This window comes from Schistocerca piceifrons, chromosome 5 (assembly GCF_021461385.2).
Source record: "Schistocerca piceifrons isolate TAMUIC-IGC-003096 chromosome 5, iqSchPice1.1, whole genome shotgun sequence".
NCBI classification, from domain to species: domain Eukaryota; kingdom Metazoa; phylum Arthropoda; class Insecta; order Orthoptera; family Acrididae; genus Schistocerca; species Schistocerca piceifrons.
This window is the reverse complement of record NC_060142.1, coordinates 579473411-579499058: the sequence shown is the minus strand read 5'-3', so window position 1 is coordinate 579499058 and position 25648 is coordinate 579473411. Positions and strand designations below refer to the sequence as shown.

At 40.1% G+C, this 25648-nt stretch overlaps 1 protein-coding gene across 1 annotated transcript in view; it reads left to right on the top strand.

Moving 5' to 3' along the window:
• LOC124797868 (intraflagellar transport protein 74 homolog) overlaps positions 1-25648 on the top strand; it is a 212613-nt gene that overhangs the window by 76570 nt on the left and 110395 nt on the right. The gene's annotated exons all lie outside the window — the stretch shown is intronic.

The window sequence follows — 25648 nt, the reverse complement described above, 5'->3', positions numbered from 1 at the left end:
TACGAACATAGACAAGACATTTTTTTTATTCTTTAAATAATGCAATAATGGTTTGTCACAGACAGAGTATAAACCATGGCCTGACAAAAAACAAATCAGATCCATTATTACTTAGTTTGCTGTTGCATGAAACAGATTCAGAGTACAAGTTATATATTTTAATATCTCAATTTGATCACATATTTATATAATTAACTTATGCATATTAATTACATATAACAATTTACACTTAAATATCACAATACTCGCATTATAAAACATTATGTTACATAATTTAGAAATTATTAGAAAATTTACAATATCACCTATGAACTCCTCAACATTATACATGGCTTTTCTCTGTATTACCATTTTAAATTTATTGTCTGTTAGCCCATTTATATTTTGTAGTAGACCTACTTTGTTTAGAAACACATAGCCAATTCATGTAAAATTTTAATGGTTTTTCAAAGGGATATTCATCAAATTTCTGTTTCTGGTTTTGTATGTGTGGACACTGGGACATACACTTTGGTGTATACTAGAACCTGAGAATGCTAAGTATTTTGCATTCATTGATTCATTTTTTACTAGAATTTGTATGTCATACACCAAAAATGAGTATTATAACTTTCTTCTGCATAGGAAAATAGTCTTGATCTAACAGATTTCTCCAGGGTATTAGCCCATTTGTGTGACAGAAAGTGTAAGACCGTCAGAAAGGTACCTTGACTGACACAACATTTTACTTAGTTTCCTTGTGTGTTGTACTGCAATTGATACCTTATTACATTTCTTTTTGTCTGATTATTTCAGTATAACTTGAACACTGAGTAAATTTTCAGTTGCTAAGATCACTAAAATCATTTATTCTTATACATTACTGGTGTCAGCAGTTTGCTGTTGCCATCTTCAAAACTATGTTTTCATCATTACAAAATCTTCTTCTTCAGTACAGTAAGTGGTGCTGTAACATGTATGTACAGGAGCATCAGGAGCATGATCGGTAGTTGGGAAAGTAATGGGCATCCATGCAGTTTTGTAGTTTCTCAGTGAGTGACACCCCCTCTTGAGAGTGTCCCCATTAAGGGGATAGAAAAAGGGAATGTGCATCAGCAGAGTTTGGACATTGAGTTTTGAAGGTTCTTACAAAACAATTATTCCACCAGGCCATTTGAAGCTGGGGAGGGGGGGGGGGGGGGGGGGGGGTTACAGGGCTATATGACTAACGTGATTGTGTTAACTTTACAAAATTCCTGGAACTCTGTGGATGTAAATTTGGGACCACTATCTGTTACTATAGTTCCAGGAGACCCTCTAAGGAAAATATCCTGGTTTTAAAGTCTGGATAGCGGCAGTGGAAGTGATGGAAGGCATTCTTGAGACAAATGGATACCCAGAGCCTGTGTCTAACACAGTGAGCCAAGAGGTCCCCAGAAAGGGGCCAGTGAAATCCAGATGAATACTTGACTAAGTGGAAACACTTATAGGCAGGGCTTCTTGCTTGGAGTGGCAAGTTGTATAAGAAGAAACTATGTTTCTGATGGCTGTCCCCATTCCCTGCCAGTATGTGTGATGTGTATCCAGCTGTTTTGTGAGCGCCACCTCCCAATGTCCCATGTGGAGTAATTCCAGGGCCTTCTGTTGGAGCAAGCTGGAGATATGACACATGTTCGCCTATTTTCCCCTTGGAGCAGTACAACCCCTTGTAATGTTGAGAGATCATAGTGACGATCCCAGAAGGCCTGAAGTTCTGGGTTCTGTAGTTGCTTTCTGTTGGCTGGACACCCATACTGCATGCATCTGAAGACCTTGCCAAGGACTGGGTTCTGTGCTGTGTGGTGCTTCATGCTGTTTGTATCTAGAGGGAGGTGGTTGATGGCTTCCTCTACTGTGACGTCCAGGTGGAAGCACTCCTTGGGATCTTCGTCAAAGGTAGGATCTGATCCTACAGGTAAACAGGTGGGAAGATCTGTATTAGCATGGTGCATTGTCAAACGAAACTGGATATGGTATGAGTAACTTGATAAAAAGAGGGCCCAGCAGTGTAAGCATCAAGCAGTCTTGGTGGGAAGAGCTGTTGATGAGCGCAGGAGTGAAAGGAGTGAGCAATATGAACTGGCTGTAGTTTTTCTGTGTGTGATTCAAAGTTATGGAAACAAAGATGTTCAACCTCGTTCACCATGTGTGAGATTACCTTGCCCATCCCATAATCAGATGCGTCAGAGCTGTAGGGACCAGTGGCTTTGCTGGATCATATGCTATTAGACAGCTAGGTTTGAGAAGAGCCTGTTTCCAACTGGGGAAGGCTCGATCACATTGGTCTGTCCATTTCCATGTTATTCTTTTCGTAAGAACTGAAATAACTGTTCCGCTATGGCTGCCGCCTAGGGGTAGAAGAAGCAGTAGCAATTGATTTGACCCACGACCAACTTCAGCTTTTGGACTGCCTCCTCGAAAGTTGGGTTGGGGCATATAAAACATGAAACCCTGATTGTATGTTCCAAGTACTCCACTTGCCTTACAAAGAATTCTTGATTGTCCATGTTGCAATGTAAATTCACTTTCTGAAATATCATCCAGATAGTTGGCTGTGCCAAGAACTTGTCTGACTAACTGTTTGAAATATCTTTAAAATACGGCCAGTACACTGGACATGCCAAAAGGCAATCAATTACATTGGAAAAGTTCAGACAGCATATTGATCACTACTAAGTTCTTAGAGCCATTGTCGAGGAGGAGCTACAAATAGGCATCCTTTAAGTTAGTCTTGGCAAGCACACTACCCCTAGCAAGACAAGTCATAATATCTTCAACTGTTTGGGATTGGATATGAGTCGATGACCACTTATGCATTGTGGTGGCTTTAAAGTCCCCACAGAATGTGGATCATCAAATTGGGTTTCTTGATTAAGAGAATAGATGCGCTCATCTACTGTTGGGCACTGGGGACAGGATCCCGTCCTCTTGCAGGTGTTGAAGTTCACTGTGGAACCTGTCCTGCAGAGCGAATGGAACTGTACAGGCTGTACAAAACTTGTGAATGGGGTGTGGTAACATGGTAATGTGTGACTCAAAGTCATTTATCCCTGTCTTATTTGGGAAATCATGGGGAACCTTTGATGATATGTTGTACCTGTGGTGGTCTATCCACTGAATGCACTGTTGGTGCTGTGGCATGTATATCTAAACTCAGGGCATGAAAGAGATCCGTACCCAGAAAATTACAGGTGCCCAGGGTAGTGACAACCAGAATGTGATCCATAACTGCTTTGTCTTTATAACACAGATATTCATGGAAAAAACCTGTCACAGACATTACATCTCCTCAGAATGATGCAAGAGTGGCGTCTCCACCTGTTTGTACGAGGACCTTCAACCACGTGGTTACCTCTTCTTGAAGCTGTGCGTCGTCACCAAAATGCTGCATAGCGAACCACTTCTTCATTGCTGGGAATAAGTGGAAGTCGCTCAGTACCAGGTCGGGACTGTATGGCGGATGAGGAAACAACTCCCACTTAAAAGATTCGAGAACTTCACGAGTGGCATTTGCCGTGTGGGCCCGGGCGTTGTCGTGAATCAGCAAGATCTTTGAGCCCAACGTTCCCCTGCGCTTGTTTTGTATTGCTCTTCTGAGGTTGTGCAGATTTTGGCAATACCTTTGAGAGTTTATTGTAGTGCCTCGTTCCAGGAAATCCACAAAAATTACACCTTTTCTGTCCCAATAGAGGTAACCACGTGGTTGAAGGCGCAGGTGGCCGAATTTTACAACGAAGGAATTTCCAAGCTCGTCCATCGCTACGATAAGTGCCTTAATTTAAATGGCAACTATGTAGAAAAGTAGTATTTAAGTGTGGCTTTCATCTGTATACAATAAAAAAAAAATTCCAATACTTTATTTATTTTTAATTCCAAAACGTAATGTACTTTGTGGATAGTCCTCGTATGTGTTCCACTCAATTATTGTGGGGCTGAACTGGTGTCAGCTAGTAAGAACACTGCCACTCCATCAATTTGAACCCCCAATGTCATGTGCTTGGCCGAAGGGGCAAGGACGGATTGGACGTTTGCTACATATGGATCCTCAAACTCTGCCTGGTTCTGGGCCAGTACAAGCTGAGTATAATCCACATTCATGTGTGAGGAGGAACAACAGACCTCTGCTTTATGTCCTGTTTTGCTACATCTCACACATCAAAAATTACTTTTCTGGTGTGGTTGTTGTATGAAACATTGCACGCATGATGTATGGGGCTTCTGTTGGCAGCCTGTTGAGGACACCCCATTCTCCTTGTGGCATGGCCATTGGGGTCCACAGGTGGACTTGGTAGCAAAGATGAAGGCAGGATCCTGCAGTGACACTGAAGAGCAGAGGAACTTTCATATGCACAAATAACTGAGAGACACACATCAAGTGATGGGTCGTTGAGTTTAAGGAGATCGTGTTTCAATGTTTCATGAAAAGCGTGCACTAAAACCATGTCCCTAACTACTGAGGAAGCATATGATTGATGACACTGTCCATTAGTACACATGAATTTGCAGCCTCTTAACAGTCACTCTAACTGAGCGATCTTCTTGTGGTACGACTCATATGCTGCCTTCTGACAGATAAAAAACTTTTGCCTCATGGCTGAAATGTGGATCTACGAGGCCATGTTGGACATGCCCCCCTTGCACCTTTGTGTTACAATGGAGGCAGTGGCAGGGGCATGCAGGCTAACAACTGGAAATCTTTAAAATATCCAGTATCTCGCACTAATATATAATGAATGTGGTAAATGTAGGAATGGTCAGTGGAAATGCAGGCTGACAATACAATAGCTGCCAACAGCTTCAACAAACCTTTGATTGTAACAACTGGAAGCTGGGAGCAGTCTAAGAATGAACCATGATACTATTCAACAATATTATGAAAAGGAAAGTTGCTACTCGCCATATAGTGGAGATGCTGAGTCGCAGATAGGCACAACAAAAAGATTGTCACAATATAAGCTTTCGGCCAACAAGGCCTTAGTCGAAAACAGACCACATACACACACACACACACACACACAACCTCATCTGCCAGAGGCTGCAGTCATGTGTGTGTGTGTGTGTGTGTGTGTGTGTGTGTGTGTGTGTGTGTGTGTTTTTTATGGTCTATTTGCGACAAAGGCATTGTTGGCTGAAAGACTATATTGTGACAGTTTTTTTGCTGTGCCTATCTGTGACTCAGCGTCTCTGCTGTATGGTGAGTAGCAACAACCCTTTTCATAATACTGTTACATTCTATCCAGGATTTTCCATGATAGTATTCACAAGATATGATCTGGTATACTGACAGGTTGAAACAGATGGAGGTATTGGGGTTGGGATGTACAGGGTACAGCCTACAGTAGAGAGTACAGTCTCTGTGAAAGATTTCTGTTGTATTCTGGACACAGAATTTTGCTATCAGTGTGTGCAGTGTATATAGACGAGAATTAATGGAGTGCAGTTCACGGATTGCAGAAAAAATACATACCTAAATTTTTACAGAATGTTATAGGCATTTCCCATATCATGTACTAGGAGGGCAGACTTATCATTGATAAACTGCCACTGTGACGTGACAAGTCAAACCTGCATCCAGCTCACGTGAATTTGATTTTTATTTTGTTAGTGACTAGATGCAAAGCTATGCTGCTTCCTTAAAGACGTAATCAGTCCCCACATATGCGGAATATAGTCTGATTTGCAGTTAATTACATCAACAGCAAATCTCTCTCATAATTATCTTCCTTCACTTAAAGCTGTAACTGAAGTGCCATCTGGATAGCGAAAATACATAAGTAGTTACTAACTTAGTTTGTGTTCCAGCATCTAGCAAATTACAAATCCTTTCTCTCTTTACTATTTCAAATTGTCTATCTGAATCATATGTCTCTTGTTGTTATTGTCATTTAACAATGAACAATCATCTTCAATGATAATCCACAACAGACTAATTCATTGTAACTCTCGAACCACAGAAAATTAATTATAATAATCACAAAACACCAAGTAGTTTACTGTCCATGTTGCAGCAGGGAAGCAGAGAATGACATCAACACTCCTAGTGGCCTCACAGTGAACTTCAAATATGGGAAAAACATAGTGCAAAAATCTGTATTATTGCTTTTCAAAATCACCATTCAAAGCAGAATAACATACACATTCTGTAACAAAATGTAATAAGGTTTAACATGAATTTTGTCAAATTCTGGCAATATGGAGATCTCCATTAAATGTAAGAAAGTATAAAAAATGGATGTGACAATAAAAATGTAGAATAAGAGCAAAATACTTACAATGAACTTAAATTGGGCAGTTAAGACACAGATTCCTAAGCAGGAACATATATTTAGGCCACAGAACACAGTGCAATGAAACCAAATTCTGTTTTATTTTAAACAAACAAATATGGAATCATTTATTCCAGCCTATGTGACAGATGTGAGCAAATTTTAAGAAGAATATGAGCAATATTTTTGCAATGAAATTCAAAAAATTCAGTATATACAAGGAGTTGTAATCAGGAACACAGATTGATGAAACCAGCCTCTGTTTACCATGAAATGAAAAGAAATATGGAAGACTTTAAATCACCTAACAAGAAATGAGAAGATGATGGATTGGTAAACATGCTGCATTCCAAGTGGCCAGGAAGCAAACCAATGTTGCTTCACCAAAAGTCCCTATACAAATTTCACCCTCCTGATGATAACAGTATTAAAAAGCAAAGAATCATTATATCTTTTACAATTACATTGCTGCCACTCAATTGAAAAAAAAAAAAAAAGAAAAAAAAAAAAGAAAAAAAAAAAACTCGCCAGTGCTATTTATGTTTTTTTCACTCACTTACAGATATCACTCTTGTCTACAGTTTTGTGTTCTGTCCATCGAGTCGTCCTCATTCTCAACACACGGCAATAATCTCATTTATTGTGGAGTTAATCTCCCTCCCTCCCTCCTTCCCTCTCTCTCTCTCTCTCTCTCTCTCTCTCTCTTTCAGTGTATATTATACACACTGGTTGTAGCTTGAAAAACTAAATAATACCATAATTAACTTCTGCTCTCTCTTTTCGTATATAGTTTTTAAAAAATTATATAAATTACAGTATATTTGAGTGCTGAAAAGAAATTATCTGCATTTTGAGCAGACAGAAACATGCAGCTTGCAAACTAAATTTACCTGAAAATATGGAGTAAAAGGTGCTACTATCAGTAGCCTCCCCAAATGCAGATATTTTCTTCAGCATGCATGATGTTAATTAAATTTCTATTGACTATTATCTTTTTTAACACTAATCCATGTTGAACAGATAAAAACTATTTCTTACTTATTCAGTAAATCTTTTCCATGCAGACTTCAATACTTAAATAGTGGTCAACCAATAGACAGGTCATTTATTACATTTAACATTTTTGTTCAACATTAGCTATGTTCATTAATCTGTCTAGTAAGTGCAAACATGATTTTTGCACAAATATATTATTTCTGTCAGTAAATCTGAAAATGTAGATAAATACATCTTTATAATGGTATTGATCACACTGGCTGGTGCTTTCATCATCAGTTATCATTGTCATATTAGTCCACATACCAAAGGAAAACATGTGAATTCTTACGGCTAGTAGTATACATTTCTCCAGTCAGTGAAGTACATGTAAACATCCAACAACTGGAATTTGAAAGCCTCATGTAGTTAAGAGGATGTGACACATGACATTCACATTCATCCAGTAAAACCGCGAATTAACAAACCCACTTTTAAGGAACTCCCACTTCAAATAAATATTTCCGTCAATCCTAGTGAAACTACCATAAGGACAATGTTATCCATCCCCTCTTTTAATGAATTGTACTTTAAGAAACTGTACACTTTTAAGGAATAAACATGAAACGTACTGCAAATTAAAATCCAGTTTTTAGGCAATTCCTAATGTACGCAAGTGAGTTTCTGATTTATTTTAGTTTTACACTGGTCGTGCTTCATGTCATGTGATTGCAGTGTATGGTAATCAGTTCCTTCATTTGATACAAATCTAGATTGAATTCCATTATAGTGATACTGGAAAAAGTGTTGAGCAAGCCAGAAAGTGATTTCTGCCCTGCCTACAATGCAATTCTAATCATGTAAGCTGACGTCACAGTCACATGAAGGGCAAGACGTAAAGTATTGGCTTTGTTGGAGTCAAATTTATAAGTTTTATACTTATGTGGAGTTATGGCATGCGAACGTAGGAATCTTACGATTGAGCAAAAGCTGGTAATCATCCACAATGTCAAAGACAATCTTAATATAAAACTTTTGGATTGGCAGAAATGTACAATTTGGCACCGTCTTCAGTGTCCGGCATTCTCAAAAACAAGCTTTATTAAATGCTGAGGGTAGCGGTTCCTCTGGCTGTAAAAGAAAGTATTATTATTGACCAATTCCCTGGACATTCAGAGGAAACCCCATAAACATCATTTCTGATAAGGACATCGCCTAAGTAACTGTAAGCAAAATGCAGAGGAAGCAAAATGGAATCAATAAACCACTGCCATTTCTGTGCAGCATTTTTCAGTCCATAAGGCATGTAACAGTATTCAAATAGGCTGAAGGGTGTGATGATGGCCATCTTCGGAATACCCGGTGGATGCATAGGACTCTGGTGATACGCTTTGGAACAATCTAATACGGATAAAAAGGTAGAACCATGAAGCAACCGTGCGAAATCTTGGATATGTGGTATGGGGTAGTTATCGATAATGGTGCGGGCGTTAAGGAATCTGTAGTCCCTGCTCATGCGTAAGGTGCTGTCCTTTTTGGGAACAAGGTGAATAGGGGAAGACCAGTTGCTATCAGAGGGGCGGAGGACACCCAATGATCTCCAAATTTGGAAGTATTAAGGCGTCTGGCCTTATAACGAACTGGTAGGCCATCGGTGGGTCGAATCTTATGGCAAGTGCCATTACTGATGGCCAATAATCGCATAGGGGAGTCTGCCTGAGGGGTCAAGAAGTTATCCGCAGGCAATGTCAGTTCACTGATCTTGATGAACCGAGGTGATGTAGGAGAGGAGTCTGCTGTAGTCAGTGACAGAGGGCACAGTGCAGGAGTGAAGCGCCATGAAGAATCTGGAGAGACGCCTGCAGGTGCGTTTTGGAGATTTGTCTGCGGCAATGCAAAAAAAACAGCAGGTTGGGGGATGCACGACACTGGAGCAGGATGGCGAGAAGACACTGTAGGGATGTGTGCTGGGCCACCTCGCTGAAGGGCTGCAGATAGAAGATGTATAGTACGCCATTCATGTGATAATTCAGCAGAGGCAATGCGGGTGCGTAAGTCCTCATTCTGGGTGCGGAGTTCTTCGTTCTGGGAGCGCACGTACAACAGATCAGAAAGCCATGAGGTTGTGCGCTCAACCAGGGAAGCACGCGTGGAAAGTGCAGCCAAGGAGGCGGGGGGAGGGGGGGGGGATGCTGCAACACTATGTAGGTGAGATTGTGCTACCCCATGCATTGTAATGTTCAATTCACAGTCCTGGAAACTTGCTGGTGCACCAAGCCATCCTGAAGGTAAGGATGGACGTGAAGGGAAGGATAGACCACAATGTCTTTCACTGGAACGCCCTCCATGTTGTGGTAAGGGGTCGGGCACTGTCCATGTTGTGGCTATTGTTGTGCTGCCACATTAGGCGGTGGCCATGTTGAACTGGGTAAGGTTAGGTGGCCGCCAGCATGGCCGGGCGTAAATAACTGTTCACTTTTAACCAAGTTCGAGGGAGGTACACTTGTCCACTCATGGTCGCAATCGGCAGAGTTAATGGGGCCCATTTCACTTACACCAAAAGTGACAGGTAGATGCATTGTGGCATAAACAATGCAGTCTGGCACGCGATGTAAGTCAATGACAAAAGCAAGCACAAATACACTGGATGAGACATCGACAGTGTTGGGATCACCAACGTGGTTATCACGGGAGATTATTTGAGAGACATAACTCACTTCGATATGAAATATACATCTATTGGACACTTGAAATACGACAATTATGGCTGTTACACATATCACGAGCAGAAAGTTCATGCCAGACTCGCTAGTCCAAAGAAAAAAGGTTCCCAAAGATAGTGCGCTCTGCACCAGAGACATCACAAGTCAATTGTAACAAACATCAACCAACTGGAGTAACAACTTCTGTCATTGCAATACTCTGGAAAGAGAAAACAAACAACTCTTCGTCATTTTTTTAAAAGTAAAGAATGTGTGCTGCAAAAATTGTGATATGCGTGTATTTGGTATGTAAATTTATACCAGATTATTGGTAAGTTTTTGATTTAATATCTCTTAGATCACTCATACATGCTTGAATTATGATTCCAGGTCACTCCTTCTGCGTACCTAGATAAGACTCAAGTTTAAGTAAATCCCCTATTTAATGAAACAATATTTGGGCCCCCAGGTAATTCAGTAAAAAGGGATTTTACTGTACTTCCATCCATTTTTCATACAGCCACAACACCATAGTTTTTGCAATAGAGCAGCATTTAATATCATCCTTTAAGCTTTGGTTTATCTCAGTTCAGAAACTAAAACTTAAATAGCCTCCTTATTGTTTCTCCACAGCTTTACCACATAAGTCGCCTGCTCTGAGCTTCTCAGACAATTAATAAATTCTTTCTTTCTTCTACATCTACCTCTACATCTATACTCCGCAAGACACCCAACGGTTTGTGGCAGAGGGCACTTTACGTACCACTGTCATTACCTCCCTTTCCTGTTCCAGTCGCGTATGGTTCGCGGGAAGAATGACTGCCAAAAGCCTCCGTGCATGCTCAAATCTCTCTAATTTAAATTCGTGATCTTCCTCGGGCGGTATAAGTAGGGGGAAGCAATATATTCGATATCTCATCCAGAAATGCACCCTCTCGAAACCTGGACAGCAAGCTGCACTGCGATGCAGAGCGCCTCTCTTGCAGAGTCTGCCACCTGAGTTTGCTAAACATCTCTGTAACACTATCACACTTACCAAATAACCCTGTGATGAAATGCGCTGCTCGTCTTTGAATCTTCTCTATGACCTGGTACAGATCCCACACTGATGAGCAATACTCAAGTATGGGATGAACGAGTGTTTTGTAAGCCACTTCCCTTGTTGATGGACTACATTTTTTAAGGACTCTCCCAATGAATCTCAACCTGTTACCCGCCTTACCAACATGATCACTCCACTTCAAATCATTCCGTACACATCCTCCCAGATATTTTGCAGAAGTAACTGCTACCAGTGTTTGTTCCGCTATCATATAATCCTACAATAAAGGATCTTTCTTTTTATGTATTTCCAATACATTACATTTGTCTATGTTAAGGGTCAGTTGCTGCTACCTGCACCAAGTGCCTATCTGCTCCAGATCTCCCTGCATTTTGCTGCAATTTTCTAATGCTGCAACTTCACTGTATACTACAGCATCATCCGCGAAAAGCCGCATGGAACTTCGGACACTATCTACTAGGTCATTTATATATATTGTGAAAAGCAATGGTCCCATAACACTCCCCTGTGGCACGCCAGAGGTTACTTTAACGTCTGTAGATGTCTCTGCATTGAGAACAACATGCTGTGTTCTGTTTGCTAAAAACTCTTCAATCCAGCCACACAGCTGGTATCTGGTATGATATTCCGTAGGCTCTTACTTTGTTTATCAGGCGACAGTGCGGAACTGTATCGAACGCCTTCCGGAAGTCAAGAAAAATAGCATCTACCTGGAAGCCTGTATCTAATATTTTCTTGGTCTCATTGAACAAATAAAGCGACTTGGGCCTCACATGATCGATGTTTCCGGAATCCATGTTGATTCCTACAAAGTAGATTCTGGGTTTCCAGAAATGACATGATATGCGAGCAAAAAACATGTTCTAAAATTCTACAACAGATCGATGTCAGAGATATAGGCCTATATAGTTTTGCGCATCTGCTCAACGACCCTTCTTGGAAACTGGAAGTACCTGTGCTCTTTTCCAATCATTTGGAACCTTCCGTTCTTCTAGAGACTTGTGGTACACGGCTGTTAGAAGGGGGGCAAGTTCTTTTGCGTGCTCTGTGTAGAATCGAATTGGTATCCTGTCAGGTCCAGTGGACTTTCATCTGTTGAGTGATTTCAGTTGCTTTTCTATTCCTTGGACACTTATTTCGATGTCAGCCATTTTTTCGTTCGTGCGAGGATTTAGAGATGGAACTGCAGTGCGGTCTTCCTCTTTGAAACACCTTTGGAAAAAGGTGTTTAGTATTTCAGCTTTACGTGTGTCATCCTCTGTTTCAATGCCATTATCATCCCAGAGTGTCTGGATATGCTGTTTCGATCCAGTTACTGATTTAACGCAAAACCAGAACTTCCTAGGATTTTCTGTCAAGTCGGTACATAGAATTTTACTTTCGATTTCACTGAATGCTTCACGCATAGCCCTCCTTAGACTAACTTTGACATCGTTTAGCTTCTGTTTGTCTGAGAGGTTTTGGCTGCATTTAAATTTGCAGTGAAACTCTCTTTGCTTTCGCAGTAGTTTCCTAACTTTGTTGTTGAACCACGGTGGGTTTTCTCCGTCCCTCACAGTTTTACTCAGCTTGTACCTGTCTAAAATGCATTTTACGATTGCCTTGAACTTTTTCCATAAACATTCAACATTGTCAGTGTCGGAACAGAAATTTTAGTTTTGATCTGTTAGGTAGTCTGAAATCTACCTCCCATTACTCTTGTTAAACAGATAAACCTTCCTCCCTTTTTTTATATTCCTATTTACTTCCATATTCAGGTATGCTGCAACGACCTTATGATCACTGATTCCCTGTTCTGCGCTTACAGAGTCGAAAAGTTCGGGTCTGTTTGTTATCAGTAGGTCCAAGATGTTATCTCCATGAGTTGGTTCTCTGTTTAATTGCTCGAGGTAATTTTTGGATAGTGCACTCAGTATAATGTCACTCGATGCTCTGTCCCTACCACCCGTCCTAAACATCTGAGTGTCCCAGTCTATATATGGTATTGAAATCTCCACCTAAGACTATAACATGCTGAGGAAATTTATGTGAAATGTATTCCAGATTTTCTCTCAGCTGTTCAGCCACTAATGCTGCTGAGTCGGGAGGTCGTTAAAAGGAGCCAATTATTAACCTAACTTGGTTGTTGAGTATAACCTCTACCCATAATAATTCACAGGAACTATCCACTTCTATTTCACTACAGGATAAACTACTACTAACAGCGACAAACATGCATGCAATCTATTCTTTCTAAACACCATCTGTGCCTTTGTAAAAAGTTTGGCAGAATTTATCTCTGACTTCAGCCAGCTTTTGGTACCTATAACAATTTCAGCTTTGGTGCTTTCTATCAGCGCTTGAAGTTCTGGTACTTTACCAGCGCAGCTTTGACAGTTTACAATTACAATACCGATTGCTGCTTGGTTCCCGCATGTCCTGACTTTGCCCCTCACCCTTTGAGGCTATTGCCCTTTCTGTACTTGCCCGAGGCCATCTAACCTAAAAAACCGCCCAGTCCATGCCACACAACCCCTGCTACCCGTGTAGCCACCTGCTGTGTGTAGTGGACTCCTGACCTATCTAGCGGAACCCGAAACCCCACCACCCTATCGCGCAAGTCGAGGAATCTGCAGCCCCCATGGTCGCAGAACTGTCTGAGCCTCTGATTCAGACACTCCACTTGGCTCTGTACCAAAGATTCGCACTCAGTCCTGTCGACGATGCTGCAGATGGTGAGCTCTGCTTTCATCCCGCTAGCGAGACTGGCAATCTTCACCAAATCAGACAGCCGAAGAAGCCAGAGAGGATTTCCTCCGATCCATAGCGACACACATCATTGGTGCCAACATGAGTGACCAGCTGCAGATGGGTGCACCCTGTACCCTTCATGGCATCTGGAAGGACCATTCCCACACCTGGAATGACTCCCCCCCGTATGCACACTGAGTGCACATTGGTTTTCTTTCCCTCCCTTGCAGCCATATCCCTAAGGGGCCCCATTACGCACCTCACGTTGGAGCTCCCAACTAGCAGTAAGCCCACCGTCTGCGACTGCCCAGATCTTGCAGACTGCGGGGCAACCTCTGGAACAGGACAAGCAGCCATGTCCGGCCGAAGATCAGTATCAGCCAGAGATAGAGCCTGAAACCAGTTTGTCAGACAAACTGGAGAGGCCTTCTGTTCTGCCCTCCAGAATGTCTTTCGCCCCCTGCCACACCTTGACGACCTCCCACTCTACCATGGGTGAGGGGTCAGCCTCAATGTGGGCAGTATCCCGGGCAGCCACAACCGTTGTCCGATTGGGGGATGCATGGGACGAGCTGACCGTCCCCGACAAACTCCCGTCCAGACCCCCACATTGATGCCCATTGGCAACGGCCTCAAGGTGTGTGACCGAAGCCAACGCTGCCTGAAGCTGGGAGCGAAGGAATGCCAACTCAGTCTGCATCTGAACACAGCAGTCGCAGTCCCTATCCATGCTAAATACTGTTGTGCAAAGAACGTCTGAACTAATCTACAGAGAGCACAAATAATTCGACACAAAATTTAAACGGTTATTAAAATACAAGACTGCCTAGCAAATGCAGTAATGCTGCTACTTGCGCACTGCTGACACGCTGCTCAGTGGCAGAAGGCTAACTGTACTGTCAGAAAGTACAAAGACTATTTGAAAGAAATAAACAAATGACAGATGACTATGCGACTTTACACGTCACAGATATTAAAATGCAAATGATTTGACGGATTTAACTAAACAAGTGCGCTAAGAACACTCAAACAAATTTTCAATTTGACTACTACACTTATATGAACACTAAATAAGCCACTTGCTACTATTTGCACACTGCTGGCACACTGCTCGGCAGCAGAAGGCTAACTGCATAGCGTAATCCACTCTTGCATAGCATAATACACTCTACATAACGTACACAATAAATAAAGGAATAATACTGACCCTCCCCTGGATGACAATTACATTTTTTTTACTCTCTCTGCATTTACAAACAATAGTCATGCCCCACTATAAAAAAATCCTGACCTCATCGACACACAATCTCACCTCCACGGAAAATGGGCTTACTCACTTATTGACTAATGTTGTCACCTTCAACAAAAAGCGTTTGCCTTCCCTTTTCTTTGCATGTTACTTCATAGGTTTCAAAAACCTGAACTTCTTTTAAAAAGAGTAAGAAAGGAGATAATAGCCAATTGCTTTGCTATCTGTATTTTCGAAAAGAGTAGAAAAAATTTTTCATCAGAGGTTACTAGATTATCTAGGAAAGTGCAACATATTACCCACAGCCCAACATGGTTTCCGGAAAGGGCAATCAACTGAAACAGCAATATTTGAATTTCTAACTGAATTGCTCCATAGTGAAGTGCTTGATAGTGGAGAAAAAGTAACTGGCACATGCCTTGATCTGTCTAAGCGATAAGTGTCAAACCTTTTAGCTTACACGAGCCACATTGGAAGAAGATTAGTATTTGGGCTGCATATAATATACTTAACACTAACAATAACTACTATAGGGGGAGGGGAAAGGGAGGTTGGCAGTTGGAGGTTTATAGTTAAAACAATTTAGTATTTCAGAATTTATTAATTTATGATTCTTTATTCCAAAAAAGCAAGGTGGGATTAATATGACATTTTCTATATGAGAGTTCATTACTATCATAACTTCACATAAAGGGAACTTTAATACTTTTTTTTAAATTCTTTTTAGTTGATGTAAGCTAAAAGGTTGGACACATATGTCGTAGACAGATTGAGGCATATGCTAGTTACTTTTTCTCCACTATCAAGCACTTCGCCATGGAGCATTTCACCCATAAATTCAAATATTGCTGTTGCTGTTGATCGCCCTTTCTGGAAACAATGTTGGGCTGTGGATAACACGTTACTCTTTTCTAGAAAATCAAGTAACCTCTGATGAAATTTTTTTTTCTACTCTTTCCTTCTCAGCCCATACAGTAAGTCTCCCCTAACCCACAGTTCTGGGTGACTTTTCTGAAATCTACCCCTTTTCTTAGTCCTGTCCAGTCCTTTACCTTCACCCTTCTTCCTTCCCCTCCAACCCTTCTGCCTGAAGAAGGAGCCTGTGGTTCCGAAAGTTTGCCAATTACAACAGTCTTTTATGTGTGTGTTCTGCCAACACTTTGTGAGTAGATTTTTTTATCTTTCCAGTTAAATAATTTTGCCAATACCTTTGCTAGATGTAGTTCAGCTATCAGGTTATCTAAATGCTTAGATCTTGTTAGATGCCATTCCATATACTTTTTGAATCTACACTGTAATAATTCTAGTGTCAATTTCTCTTGTATTGTTTCAGAGCAATATTTATACTTGAATTTCTTCTGAAAATTGTCCGACAAGGTAAAGTCTTCCGAATGTGCGTTTACTCGCTCAGTAGCATCCCCTAGCAAATGGCTCAAAATGATATCTACTTTTCTAGAGCCTTCTCACTTTTGTGGTAATGACCTGGAAAATATTCGCAGGAAGTACATTGGATGTACATCCCCCTTCTGCTTTAAACTTTGAAAAATGCTTATAAAAGTTCATTTCACTTCCCAACTGTAATTCCTCTAATACTGTTTTTGCATTGACAGATTTACCTTTAATTTGACTTTCTGTTAATTCCCTTCTACGTTTTGCCAATTCATCTCATAGTCTTTTAAACTCATTGGTATTGTTAGTGAGTACCTCCCTGGAAAGCTGCCCATTTCCTAAAGTATATGAAGTCTCCTGAAATTTGTGATCTAACAATGATTGTATTTTTTTCTCCAAACCAAAATGTATCTCGTTTGAATATACAGAATCTCCATTGTTGCTTCTCTGTTCTATAATTTCTATGCGTATTTGCGCATCTGACATATCATTTCTTACCAACTTACATTCTGTTTTTGCAAAGTTACATAAACTATCTACATCCATACACAAATCTTTAATATTTTCATGTATCTCTTCCTGAATTAAGTTACTTTGTTTCAAGATTTTGATGTGTATTTCTTCTCTTAAGATGTTTTGACTTTGATATAGCTTATGTCCTAAAGGCTCATGTACCTCTTCATCAGTGAGTGTAATCTGAGTTTCCAATTCTTCTCATAGCTGCACAAACTTATGATTAATAATCTCTTGAAATTTATCATGACTTTCTATTACATGTATGAATCTCTTACCAATCCCCGAAAATTTTTCATGAGATTGTTCTGTAACTTGTGAGAACTTTCCACTTGACTGTCTTTGTATGTCTCCCAATTTTTGTAGTAACATTTGTGTATTAATCTCTGTTGGCATTTTCCTTATCATTGGCATAAACAAACTCATAAATATTACCAAATCACCACAGTGCTCCCACAAAAACAGTTTTGAAGTGAAATACTGGTGTAGCTCACCACAGTCATAATGCATGCTGGTGATTGGTCGTCGACAACTGCATGATGACAACGCAGTAGTTTAGACTGTGTGCAGGCATCGCGATGATGTAGACTATGTGCTGCTGTCACAGTGGTGTAGACTGGCACTCTGGCGATGGATCAGCATTTTTGGACCACACATAATATACTTAACTCTAACAATAATCACTACAGAGTGAGGGGAAAGGGGGGTGGGCAGTTGGAGGTATATAATTAAAACATTTTAGTATTTCAGAACTTATTAATTTACGGTTCTTTATTCCAAAAAAGCAAGGTGGAATTAATATGACATTTTGTGTATAAGAGTTCATTACTTTCACAACTTCACATAAAGGGAACTTAATGAGTTCTTTTAAATTCTATTTAGCTTATGTAAGCTAAAAGGTTAGACACCTAAGTCTTATACATATCGAGGCATTCGCCAGCTACTTTTTTTCACTATCAAGCACTTCACTATGGAGCACTTCACCCAGAAATTCAAATATTGCTGTTGCTGTTGATCACCCTTTCTGGAAACAATATTGGGCTGTGGACAAAATGTTGCTCTTTCCTAGAAAATTGAGTAACTTCTACTCTTTTCAAAAATACACATAGCAAAATAGTAGGTCTATAATTGGCTGCATCTTCTTTTTCACTCTTTTTAAGTGAAGTTCAAGTTAGTGAAGGCTATGAAATGTCATGCAAATAAAAGGAGAGGCAAAAAATGTTTGTTGAAGTGAACAACATTAGTCAATAAATGAGTAAGTCTGTTATGTGTGGAGATAAGATTTAAATATTGTGTGTCCATAAGGTCAGGTTTTTTTTATAGTGGGGCATGACTAATGTTTGTAAGTGCAAAGAGAGTAAAAACTGTAACTGTCATTTAGCAGAGGGACAGTGTTATTCATATTTTATTGTGTATGTTATGTAGAGTGGGTTATGCTATTGCAGAGAAGAAGAAAGAAAGAATTTATTAATTATCTGAGGAGCTCACAGGGGGAAACTTACGTGGTCTGGCTGGGGAGAAATAATAAGGAAAGCTATTTAGGTTTTAGTTTCTGGACTGAGAGAATGGAAAGCTCAAAGGATGATATTAAATGCTGCTCTATTACAAAAAGAGTGGTGTTAAGGCTGTACGAAGTGTGAATGGAAGTACAGTAAAATCCCTTTTTAGTGAATCACTGGGGAACCAATATTGTTTCATTAAATAGGAGATTTGCTCAAACAGGAGTTTTGCCTAGGACACAGAAGGAGTGACCCAGAACCATAATTCAAGCTTACCAATAATCTGATAAAAATTTAAATACAGCATACACATACTGTGGGGCGGCGGGTGGAATAATAGATTAAATGTTTTGTATTTATGCTGTTTTCCGTTCTCAACACTGGCTCTCTAACTACAATATTGGCAACCAGAAAGTGATTAGCAAAACGTGAAGCCTGTAATTAGAATTCCTAGTGCCCACTTCATCTGAGAAATACATTTATAGCTACAGCTTATAGCTCTGAGGAATTAGGATATTGTCTGGGATTCATAAGCAAAAACCGTTCTCTCTAAAATGTTCACTATATTCTAAAAGTCACAGAACAAAAAGAATCCACACAATCCAACTACCAGAGCAGTTCAGAGTCTAATGCACTAATGCCACTATAACTGTTCAAATTAAATGTTTAAGTGAATGCTCGCCATAATTTGATGATAATGTTCATCAAACGCCACACTTAATAATGGTAGAATGTCTGTCCTGCGGCGGCACGTGAAAATACAACATACGCAAACTGAAGATAGATCATTAAAGTCATCCCAGAATTAACACTTGACTCGAAAACGATTTCATGGTTACGGATATCCCAAGGAACTTATTACTGCACCCGAGGCTGTTTATATCAACGATACTGACACGACGCGACTCCCGGCGCAGGTGGTGCGCTAATCAGCGTCTGGAGAGAACTGGGGCCTTCCTTTTTTCTCGCGCAGTGTTCTTACATATAAAGCCGCGGTACGGACAGCTGAGGGAATGCCTGATCAAATCTGCTCTCCCGACTAGCCACTGGGCTAGTAATGCAGCACTTTAAGTTACTGAATAAATCATTGCTTCCTTTGCTGGTGGACGATGAAGCTTTCAATTTAATTGTGCAATCGGCACACAAGTAAGTAATCATAACAAAAGTCTGACGTGGCTAAGTCAAATATTTTGGGTGAGAGAATTAATTTAATTACACTACACACAGTAGACGAGCTCTGAACTTGCTCTTTGGAGATATGCTATAGCTATAGTTTTATAGTTATTCTGTTGAAACTTCTCACATTTTTATGATTATAGCGGAACTCCCTTCTACTTAAATTTAAACATCCTAGCTTTATTTATTCGCCTACTTAATCTATCTTGCTTCCTTAATTTCTAAGACAAAAACCAGAAAATCATGAATTTCAACTAAAATTTTAATTTGTGAGATCCAGAATACTGTTTCTACTAAATTATTATGCAAAAGGAATCTAAATATAAATCTTTAAGTTTCTAGCTCTTTTCTGTTGCGACAATGATTTTTACAGAAAAACGTCCAAATTTTGAAAATGGATAAAGTTATTGAACTGATATTCAACACATATTGATTTAGTATTACTCCTGACATGCTAGAAACGTTTCAGGTTATTTACTTGATTTTTAAAGTATTGTGCAACATTTAGGACGTCAGAGCTAGTTACAGCGGACTGGCTGGCACACAATGGAAAGACTGATGTGAATTTTATAAGGTGTGAGTAGGCTGCTTCCCTACATCACCCTCTACTTAATTTTTTTGAATTTAAATGAAAAAAATCAATTATAAAAAGGGAAGCAGGAGTACAGCTTAACTCCCTATGAAAAATTAAAATTGAAATGTAAACATATAGAAATATTAAAAGAAAACTTATTACCATCATCATCATCATCATCATCATCATCATCATCATTTAAGACTGATTATGCCTTTCAGCGTTCAGTCTGGAGCATAGCCCCCCTTATACAGTTCCTCCATGATCCCCTATTCAGTGCTAACATTGGTGCCTCTTCTGATGTTAAACCTATTACTTCAAAATCATTCTTAACCGAATCCAGGTACCTTCTCCTCGGTCTGCCCCGACTCCTTCTACCCTCTACTGCTGAATCCATGAGTCTCTTGGGTAACCTTGCGTCTCCCATGCGTGTAACATGACCCCACCATCTAAGCCCGTTCGCCCTGACTGCTTCATCTATAGAGTTCATTCCCAGTTTTTCTTTGATTTCCTCATTGTGGACACCCTCCTGCCATTGTTCCCATCTACTAGTACCTGCAATCATCCTAGCTACTTTCATATCCGTAACCTCAACCTTGTTGATAAGGTAACCTGAATCCACACAGCTTTCGCTCCCATACAACAAAGTTGGTCGAAAGATTGAATGGTGCACAGATAACTTAGTCTTGGTACTGGCTTCCTTCTTGCAGAAGAGAGTAGATCGTAGCTGAGCGGTCACTGCATTAGCTTTGCTACACCTCGCTTCCAGTTCTTTCACTATGTCGCCATCCTGTGAGAATATGCATCCTAAGTACTTGAAACCGTCCACCTGTTCTAACTTTGTTCCTCCTATTTGGCACTCAATCCGTTTATATTTCTTTCCCACTGACATTACTTTCGTTTTGGAGATGCTAATCTTCATACCATAGTCCTTACATTTCTGATCTAGCTCTGAAATATTACTTTGCAAACTTTCAATCGAATCTGCCATCACAACTAAGTCATCCGCATATGCAAGACTGCTTATTTTGTGTTCACATATCTTAATCTCACCCAGCCAGTCTATTGTTTTCAACATATGATCCATAAATAATATGAACAACAGTGGAGACAGGTTGCAGCCTTGTCTTACCCCTGAAACTACTCTGAACCATGAACTCAATTTACCGTCAACTCTAACTACTGCCTGACTATCCATGTAAAGACCTTTAATTGCTTGCAAAAGTTTGCCTCCTATTCCATAATCTTGTAGAACAGACAATAACTTCCTCCTAGGAACCCGGTCATATGCCTTTTCTAGATCTATAAAGCATAGATACAGTTCCCTGTTCCACTCATAACACTTCTCCATTATTTGCCGTAAGCTAAAGATCTGGTCCTGACAACCTCTAAGAGGCCTAAACCCACACTGATTTTCATCCAATTGGTCCTCAACTAATACTCGCACTTTCCTTTCAACAATACCTGCGAAGATTTTACCCACAACGCTGATTAAAGAGATACCTCTGTAGTTGTTACAATCTTTTCTGTTTCCATGTTTAAAGATTGGTGTGATTACTGGTTTTGTCCAGTCTGATGGAACCTGTCCCGACTCCCAGGCCATTTCAATTATCCTGTGTAGCCATTTAAGACCTGACATTCCACTGTATTTGATGAGTTCCGACTTAATTTCATCCACCCCAGCTGCTTTATTGCACTGCAATCTATTGACCATTTTTTCCACTTCCTCAAATGTGATCCTATTTTCATCATCATTCCTATCCCATTCTACCTCAAAATCTGAAACATTACTGATCACATTTTCACCTTCATTGAGCAACTCTTAAAAATATTCCCTCCAACTGCCCAAGGCATCCACAGGATTCACCAGCAGTTTTCCTGACCTGTCCAAAATACTTGTCATTTCCTTCTTACCTCCCTTTCGAAGACTGCTAATTACACTCCAGAATGGTTTTCCAGCAGCTTGACCCATAGTCTCCAACCTGTTTCCAAAGTCTTCCCACGATTTCTTCTTCGATGCTGCAATTATCTGTTTGGCTTTGTTTCTTTCTTCAACATAACTTTCTCTGTCTACCTGGGTTCTGGTATGTAGCCATTTTTGATACGCCTTCTTTTTCCTTTTACAGGCTGCCTTGACTGTATCATTCCACCAAGCTGTTTGCTTCATCCTACTTTTACACACTACCGTTCCAAGACATTCTTTAGCCACTTCTAGTACTGTGTCTCCATACCTTGTCCATTCCTTTTCCAATGACTGTAATTGACTACATTCAACTAACTGGTACCTTTCTGAGATCGCTGTTATGTACTTGTGCCTGATTTCCTTATCCTGAAGTTTCTCCACTCTTATCCTCGTACAAATGGACCTGACCTCCTGCACTTTCGGCCTCACAATCCCAATTTCACTGCAGATTAAAAAATGATCAGTGTCATCAAAGAATCCCCTGAATACATGTGTGTCCCTCACAGCCTTCCTGAATTCCTGATCTGTTATTATATAGTCAATGACAGATCTGGTTCCCCTGCCTTCCCAAGTATACCGGTGAATGTTCTTATGTTTAAAAAAGGAGTTTGTGTTTACTAAGCCCATATTGGCACAGAAATCCAAGAGTTGTTTCCCGTTCCTGTTGGCCTCCATATCCTCTCCAAATTTACCCATAACCTTTTCATACCCTTCTGTTCGATTTCCAATCCTGGCGTTAAAATCACACATGAGCAGAACACTGTCCTTGTCCTTTACTCTAACAACTACATCACTGAGTGCCTCATAAAAACTATCCATCTTATCTTGATCTGTCCCTTCACAATGCGAATATACTGACACAATCCTAATTTTCTTGCTAGACACTGTCAAATCTATCCACATCAGTCGTTCGTTTACATACCTTATTGCAACTACGCTGGGTTCCATTTCTTTCCTGATGTAAAGCCCTACACCCCATTGTGCTATTCCTGCTTTGACTCCTGACAGGTAGACCTTGTATTCTCCCACTTCCTCTTCTTTTTCACCCCTTACCCGAATGTCACTAACAGCTAAAACGTCCAGCCCCATCTTACTTGCAGCCTCTGCCAGCTCTACCTTCTTCCCCGAGTAGCCCCCATTGATATTAATAGCTCCCCATCTCATTACCATGTGTTTGCCAAGTCGTATCTTAGGAGTCCCTGGTGTGTCAGTTATAGGTGGGACTCCGTCACCTCCAAAGGTCCGAGGCATTTTGCTCTGATTATTGCCAGCATCATATTTAAAGCACCAGAGAAGCAGGTTGCTAGCCTTACTTGCCCTGAGTCCCATTGGGTTTTACCCCTAACGGCTGAGGGACTAACCGGTGGATTTGGTAGTCTTTGCCGTATGAGCACAAAGGTGACCACGACTCAGAATATGTCCGAGATGCCCAGCCTTTTTCCAAAGTAACTGGTATCCCGACTGTCGGGACCACTTACCTGGCCACTCATACGTTGCCCGTGGTTCATGAACTAGGACATGACTACAGGAACCCACACCATGAACTACAAAAAAAGTTATTACCTACTTCAATTATTTAAATTGCTGGCATGTTCACTGCCTCTTAAGCAACATTATCACTCAAAATTTAAGCAAAATCAATGAAACACTTCGGCATACATATTGCCTTAGACAGACAAACACAAAAATATGTAAAATTATGAAAATCTTAAATCCATTAAATTGGCTGTAAATATTTTTACATATCCAAATTCAAAGAAAATAACACAGTTATTCATGAGACATAAACAGATAATTATATCTTAGCAGTCTTTTCTAAACCTGAAAGAAAATTTCACAAATCATGACAATTTCAATTTTACACACGTGTTTGTAGCCGCTTTGGCTGGTGTTCTACACTTCCATTCACAAGGGTAGAGGAGTGGAAGTTGCTATGGTGTGCGTCCTTCACGTTCACTCTAAATTACATGGGGAAAGGGGAGGGGTCACTGTGAGTTGTGTCCAAGTCACTCCACGCTTTCACGCAGCTATCAGGCTGCCATTATCTGGTTTGTCCTGTAGAACAAACAAAAAGAGTGCCTCAGACTCTGTTCACTTAATATCTAAGGGTGGATCACAATGAAATGGGGATATATACATTTTATCTTTCAATATGTTGCTGGAACAAAGTTAACAGAACATTTTCAATTTTACTCTCGCGGTTACTTAACTGTCATAAAATCGGTAAACAAATGGCTCAAGACGCCGTTAGTCACGTACTAGAGAAAATTTATGCTCAAGGCGTACAATCATAAATCCTATTTAATCTCAATTTATTATTTCTGGGCCGGAACACTGAACCAATGCTCGGTACATTCCTGACAAATCTGTATTTTATTTACTTAACTGACTCATCTTCGATTACCTTATTCTTAGAGATAGTATGAGAATATTTGATTAGCAGTTGTCTTCTCAGCCTCTTTGTACATGTGGGTAACTTGTGGTAATAGTACAGTTCTGAGTGTTCAAAACACACTACGTTTAGTTGACTACTAAATCCACTTATTGGTCCTCTGCTCCTGTGTCAGTTCCACATCTGCAATTATGTACTTACTTCATCGAAGTGTATTTATGCTGAGCTATAAATAATGTTTCACGTCTGCCATTATGTTACTCAATTATGTTGCTATTGTATGTACTTATTTAACACTCACTCTATTAACATTTAACGCATAGGATAGCACATTTATTTCATATCTATAGTGTATTGCAGCTGATCAGTTTGCTCACGTTGCAATCCATTTCCACTTGATTGGATGCTGAAACCACAGGTAGTCTCTCTCTCAACCTACCACTAAAGTGCATTAAGTAATTATGGCTGAGCGTAATGCTAAATTCCTTAAACCTATAGGACACCATGAGCTGCTCTGTCTCATCTAACATAAGGATACCTATGGTCGCATTCACGCCGCCAACTCATAACCTCAATACATGTAGGTGTGTCCTGTCACACACAACACCAAATAACGGCCAGCTCCAACCTTATAAATATTTCAAGGATGTGTCCTTCACATCTCAACCACAAACACTGTTCAATTCTATTACACTGCCATTCCTTGCTACACAAGGTGAGTTCATTCTTACAACTTATCTGCATATTTTTCATAACACTAAGCAATCTCTTTTACTATTAATTAGTTAGCTCTAAACATACAATAGGTTTCACTACCATTTCAGATCCTGCTTGTACATGAATTTGTATATCTTTTTAAATTACTGTTGGTGGACTGTTTCCAATAAAACAACAACTTTGCACTTATAATATTACCAGGGTTCTATACATACTTGTTACTCAAATACCTTTGCATCTTAACTACGTCATACTTCTCTATTGTTTATGTCACTGTTAGGTTTGTCAAATTAGGTATTTTATTCACTAATCGGTGGATAGAATGGTTACAGAACTCATGGCTTGATAGCCATGACGGAAAATTTTTGTATTGCAAAGAAGGAGTCGAAACTTTGGTGGATAGGAAAGATGAAGATAGAGTG